General features: G+C 31.3%; 1 pseudogene; it reads left to right on the top strand.

Moving 5' to 3' along the window:
• Window positions 1–669: 669 nt before the first annotated feature.
• Window positions 670–6,753, top strand: part of LOC109377394 (sodium/potassium-transporting ATPase subunit beta-3 pseudogene) — a 13,929-nt pseudogene continuing 7,845 nt past the window's right edge.

Raw genomic sequence — 6,753 nt, 5'->3', positions numbered from 1 at the left:
TTTTGTGATCATTATGTCTCAGTCCTTTCAATGTTGTAGTTGCTCTTTCTCATACACTTAGATAAATGCCAAGTAAATATCATCTTTAAAGGAAAGAAATATGGAAATATTTGACCTATTATAGACCATATGTGGAATACTGAGATCATTTAACAGCAATTTAAACTGTTTGTAATTAAATATGAAAGTATGTCAGCAATTTAATTGGATCCATTAAGTTTGAATAGAATTTCTATGTAGGGCTGTTAAGCTATAATGCTACAATGGGCTGGTGCTACTCCAATCCTTATATTCCTTTAAAGAGGACTTCTCCAATAAAAAAATATTGGAGCGGGCCTACCAGGATTTCCATAGAATTATAGCACATTGTATTTCTGGCTTTTATTTTACCCACATGCTTTATTTATCAAAAATGTAAATCTCCATACAGCTTTATGAAACATCTTTCAACAAGAATTGCCCTAAAATATTCTTGGAACTTGGCAGTGTAGGTTGGGGAAATTCTCTGAAAAAAACACAGAGAAAATCATTTCACGAAACAAGTCAGCACTGAATTTCTGCCAGGTTGAGAAAAGGCCAACAGAAGATGTAAATAGAATTAGGTTGCACTCCTCACCCCAAATCACCTCTCCTCTGATTGAAACCTTGATGGATCTGTGAGATCAGAAGATGGAGCTAAGGATTGAGGGAGGAATTGGCAAAGGAGGAAATAATCTGACATTTTCTTCTCATCAAGAACAACTTCCAGACCTGAAGCAGCAGACAGCAGAAGCAAAGTAGCTTTCATATATTTGAAGTTCCGAGTTCTGATTATAACACTAACTCATGATTGATCGCCTTAAACTATTTTGAGACTTAGAAATACCTGAGGACTTACTCATGAATTTATCCCAGAAGCACACAGAACTAGGCTAATGAGTAAGTTTAAAAAGACTGGGAAAAGAAATAAAGTTGCTTTATGGCTTGTATATGGAGACCAATATATATAATAAAATAGTAACATTGCTGCATAGTTATTAATATTGATACATCTATATTAAACAGTTTATAGTACACTAGTATTCTTTTTATACTTTCATGAAATATTATACTTTACAAAAATTTTCACATCTTGCACAATTAAAATTAACTTTTAAAGATTTTAGCAGATAAGTGTACTGTGAAAATTCTATTTATGTAGTAATTTGAGCCTATTGCCTCCATTCCCAAAAGTTAGGTATTATTGCTTCTGGGCATATCTTCACAAACTTTAAAGAATCCACTACTCAAGGATCTAAAAAATACAGATTTCATTAACTATGTAATATTCTTCTGGGCTTTGAGATCCACATAAGTGTATGTGCAAGTCTTAGAGTTTCCATTCTATTTGCATTTATGATGCTGCTGAAGAACAAACCCCTCACAGGAATATCAATTATTAAAGAAGTGTCTTCAGTATAGCAGATAATCAGTAAGGAAGCCAACAAATACAGCAACCCCAGGGATGTGTTCTTCCAGCCTCCTGTCTGAAGTCCAAGGTATTTATCCAGTTTACATAGCAGCTATTGTCAGTGTCACTAAGAACAAAGCAAAAAAGATGCCAGAATGCTGTGAAGTGCTTTCAATTGCCCTTTTGAGTATAATGGAGACACAAAATTTATTTTACTTAGCATTAAAAATATGAAGAGAAAAATAGGCATCAATCTAGGTTCCTGCTTCTTCGGAAGTGCTTTTTTCATAATGTATTCGTATGTTGTTTGTAAAAATGGACAGTCTCTACAGATGTATAAGTACATTTAGATGATATATTTCTTTTGTCGTCAGTATGGAGTATGGCATCACCCTGGCTTTGTACTTTATCTTTAAGATTTTTGAGGAATTTATAGATTTGAGGGTTGCTGATAGCATGAATAGATAATAGCAGTAGTACTATTATACATGAAATATTTTCATACAAAAAATAACATCTCAGAATATCTGGTTAGGATTCAAAATTATCGCTAATTATCATAAACACACACACACATAATTGCTTTTTCATTATTTCCTCTATACTATGTGATAAAATGTACAATATTAAAGCTAAATTTTGGAAATCACTGAAAAATTGAATTTTGTATGTGACAATAGCATTTATTCACCTATATGTTCTAGAGATCTATACATAAGTTTATAAAACCTGTGGCTCAGGAAGTTGTTAATGTTTATGAATATTATTTCGTTTTTAAGAATCACATGATTCCATAATGACATAACTCACAATAATACAGATTGTCATTGTTAAGAAGCCAAGGGTTTCTATTTTTTCACAAATGTGTTCCTAGTGCTTAGAACAGCAGATGACCTTCATAATGCTCAAAATATATTTATGGAACAAATAAAAAGGAGAATCATACCTAATAATACAGTATTACATCAAGTACTAGTAAATAACACTTGCTTTGGAGTCAGGCAGAAAATGGTTTAATCCCAGCTCAGCCATTAACTACTTTTATTACTTAAAGAAAGATAATGAATTAATCTGGAGCTTATTCCACCAACTCTAAAATGATAAATTACCACCTAATTTATAGTGGCATTTGATTGGACCGCCTAGCATGTAAATCAGCATTAAAAAGTACATGTGGAGTCGGCTGGAATGCGCTCTACAGGGAGGCATCCTCAACCATCACCTGTCCAGCCTTGGGCCACTGTCCTAGAGCTGCATTGCTTGAGCTGGGAAGNATGGTAATGATTTGCACTTCTCTGATTTTCATATATTTATTGGCCATTCATATATCTTCTTTGTGAAAGGTTTATTCAAATAGATTGCCTATTTTGTCAATTGGGGTGTTTGTCTTATTATAAAATTATAAAGGTTTTTTTACATATTCTAGATATAAATGTTTTATCAGACATAAGCATTATGATTTTTCCCCCGATATTTGACTTGCCTTTTTATTTCTCAATTGTATATTTTCATTAGCAGAAGCATATAATTTAGATTGTCTTACTGTTTAATTATGGTAAATGGTTTTAGGTCTTATTGAAGAAATTTTTCTTTCCAACGATTTCCAAGATATTGTAAAATTTCATCAAGAAGTTTTATATTGGGGCCAGCCGAGTGGCTCAGTTGGTTAAGAGCTTGCTCAAGAGTTTGAGCTCTGAGCAACAGCGGTTCAATCTCCGGCCCAAGCTGAGCTGCCGCTGAGATGCCAATAGGTGGCAGGGTGGCTCAGCTAAAAAGAAGTTTTATATTAAATTTAGAATTTTACATATAGAACTATAATATCTAATTTAAAGATTAAAATTTACTATTTTTCTTTTCTATTTAAGTTGATTCTTCTCCTTTATAACAGTGATGTATATCTCCATTTATTTGTCTTCTTTAGTTACTTTTATCCATGTTTTGTAGAAGTCTAAAATCACATTTTGCTTTATTTCTTAGAGGTTTGTTATGTGTGATGCTATTTCAAATGGTATTTTTATTTTATTTTCCAATTGTTTGCATGTAGTTATAAAAAAACATACAATTATTGAAGTTGACTTTGAATCATACACTTGTTAACTTCACTTAATAATTCGTATACTTTTGCTTTTTCTCAGATTCCAAGAGATAGTACACATTAACAATCAAGTCTCCCCCAAATAGTTTTTTTTTCTTTATTTTTGCCTGTTTTTCTTTTGGTTTTCTTCTTACACAAGTTAGGCTCATCAACACAACACAGATTAGATATTAGTGGTGAGAACAGACAGTCTTTATTTGTTGTTCCAGACGAGTATCTCTTAGGAAGATGTTTTCAACATTAACTGTAAGGTTAAATGTATGATTCTAAAGTCATACAATTATTTTCCAAGCAAAAGTAGCGTATTTATCCATTCACTCAATAAATCACTCAGTCATTTAATATGCAAGGCAGATACAAAGACAGAAAAGGGTCTTGTCCTCATAGAACTTACAGATAGTATAAGGACAAGAAATGGGAATACAAGAAATAAACAAGTAAAATAAATAAACAAAGTATGTCATAGGGAATTACTACTATGAACAATAATTGAGTACCTTTTTTGTTTCCAATTACATTAAAACATTTTTTTAAGAGTTGTATTTCCTGTCTACCCAAATATTGCCCTTGTCATATATAAGCTCCATGTATGCAGATGAGTCTTTTCTATCTTTGTATCTGACTTGTATATTTAATGAATGAACGAGTGACTTACAGAGTGATTGAATGAAGGACTATATAACTTCTTTTGCTTGGAAAATAATTGTATGACTTGAAAATATTCCTGAAGAAATAGTTAAAGTGCTTTTCATTTCTTTCAAAAGCTTTATCTGAAGAAGCATTACTAGACCCTTCCCTTTAGTAGAAAACTTCGTTTGTACCATCTATCACATTTCATTACAGTTTTGTACATATCTGTTTACTCACCAGATTCTGAGTGCTTTGATATTTGAAACAGACTATGCTTGAGAAATAGTGCATGTGTAATAATTGAGTGAATTAAAAACTACGAACACTGTTGAACCACTGAGTAAAATATTCAAGAAATTCTACATTTTATTATACCTTACTTATATGTACCAGCAATTTAGTATTTGTCAGGTTTGCTGTATTTTGTCAAGATCCCATTTCATGGTAAAAATGGAACTTTATGGTGTGTCAGTCAGGGAACATTATTTTATATTTGATAAGGACATTGCTTGCATTTCGAGACAATAACTTTTCTTTCTATTAATGCCATCATTGCCTCAAGAGCCTAAAGGCACTGACATATATTACAAAACAATAGGTCACAGAATAAAGCACTTTAAAATTTCAGTATGAATACCTAAGTTAAATTGATTTATACCTACGAGTGACAACTTTTTTTCTGAAATTGGACAGATGTGTTCACAAGTCAATAAAGAAACTGAAAGCTGTGACTACATTCAATAACTAGGTAATGAAACACTGTTAGTTCACCAGTGTGTTGTGGAGGAAAGAATGACTATATAACCAAATATCCAAAATATCCAAATATTAAGTTCTACTAAATATAAATCTCTGGAATTAAAAAACAACAAACAAACAAAAAACGCTGCTGATTTTGTTCATCACCCTAAGAGTATCACACATTCATCTACAGTTTCTGTATATTTAAAAATTAAAACAGAGGTCAAATTCAATATAAAAGCAATATAGCTTTAATTTCTTTAAAAGAAGCTGTGTATTTTTTAAAAATCAGTTATTTCTTTTATTAAGTCAATATTTTCTCATATGCTCAGAATAAAAATTTATACTTAATTTCCAAGTTAATATGTCTATTTTATATGTTCTCCTACAGTCAAAATAAATATCCAGCATAAATGGAAATTTGGAGATTTAGAATTTAGTCACACTTGACTATAACTTCAATCTGAAATTTGGTCAATTCCTAAATTTTCATTTATTCTTTTTTCTTTTTAAACATACTTATAATCACAAACCTAAGAAATCAAAAATAAAAGAGGCAATGAAAAGACATTGCTAATTAAAATAATATCAGTCACCTTTTACTAAAAGTTGGAGTCTGGAAAAGAGAACTCTGTACTTGTGACTCATTTAAGCATGAACAGGAATAGTGACAGATTGATGGTGAAAGAGATTGTAACTGAAAATACAGTAATTACTGATGAAATAATTCAGGATTGTTGGAAAGAGGGACAACAACAGAATCTCCTAAGCAACTCTTGGTTTGAATCAGATGAAATTACTAATATTTTATTTTTTTAATCTAATACAGTAAATTCATGTGATTCAAACTAATATCATTTGCCAGGAACTGTGATAGTTATTTTTCATTAGTAACTGATCTATAACAAGCTACATTAACCTCTGAATATTAATGAGATCACATTAACATTTATCATTGCATTACATATTTCCTGGGGACAAAACTGCTCCATCACCAATATTCACATGACTCCTTAAATGGAGAGGCTCTATACTAAATATTGGAGAGAAAGTGGATTCTTGTTCATCGCTCATGGGAGTGTAAACTGGCTGAGTCTCTTAGAAAAAAATATTTGCTGTTATATAAAATTGAGCATGTACATGTCCTAAAACCCAGAAATTCCATCTCCAGATCTATGCTCAAGGAGAAGTCTTCTACATATATTTTAAAAAGGTTTATAATAGCAAAATTGTTGAAAGAACCTGAATGCACATTGACAGGAGAATGCATTAATGAATTGTGGTATATTTACAATGAAGTACGTAATAAGAGTAAAGGTAAATAAAGCTACTGGCAACAATATTGATGAAATCACAATATATATTTGGATGAAAAAGCCTCTCTAATATTACACAGAATATGATATCCCTTTCCTAAAGCAATTTTTTAATTAAAAGTTAAACAACAAAGTTATAATAAGAAGAGTGATAAAGTTGTACATAAAAAAAGCAAGGGGAATGTTGAACACAAGAGTCAGGTAGTGGTTACTTTGGAATGTGTTGGTCAGAGGGGACATATTCCTAGATTTAAGGTGTTGTCAACTGTTCATGTTTTGTTTTCAGTTGTCTCATGGATGTTTATTATATTATTAATAAGTAAATACCTAAATAAAGGAAGATTTCTTCTAGAGAAATTATGAGAGTGTGTCATAAAACAAATATCAGAATTAATCCAATTCAATGAATATGTGGTTCAAAGTAATAAAATAAATGAACAATGACGTTAAAACTCTGAGGGTGGGGAAATATTATGCTCCTTCACAAATGAGTAAACCAAGACACAGACAAGTTTATGAAGGTATTACTAGTTAGATGTAGC

Source organism: Hipposideros armiger, unplaced genomic scaffold (assembly GCF_001890085.2).
Source record: "Hipposideros armiger isolate ML-2016 unplaced genomic scaffold, ASM189008v1 scaffold_1387, whole genome shotgun sequence".
Lineage (NCBI taxonomy): Eukaryota > Metazoa > Chordata > Mammalia > Chiroptera > Hipposideridae > Hipposideros > Hipposideros armiger.
Note: the sequence above shows the minus strand (reverse complement) of the source record. Positions and strands in the feature narration are given on the sequence as shown.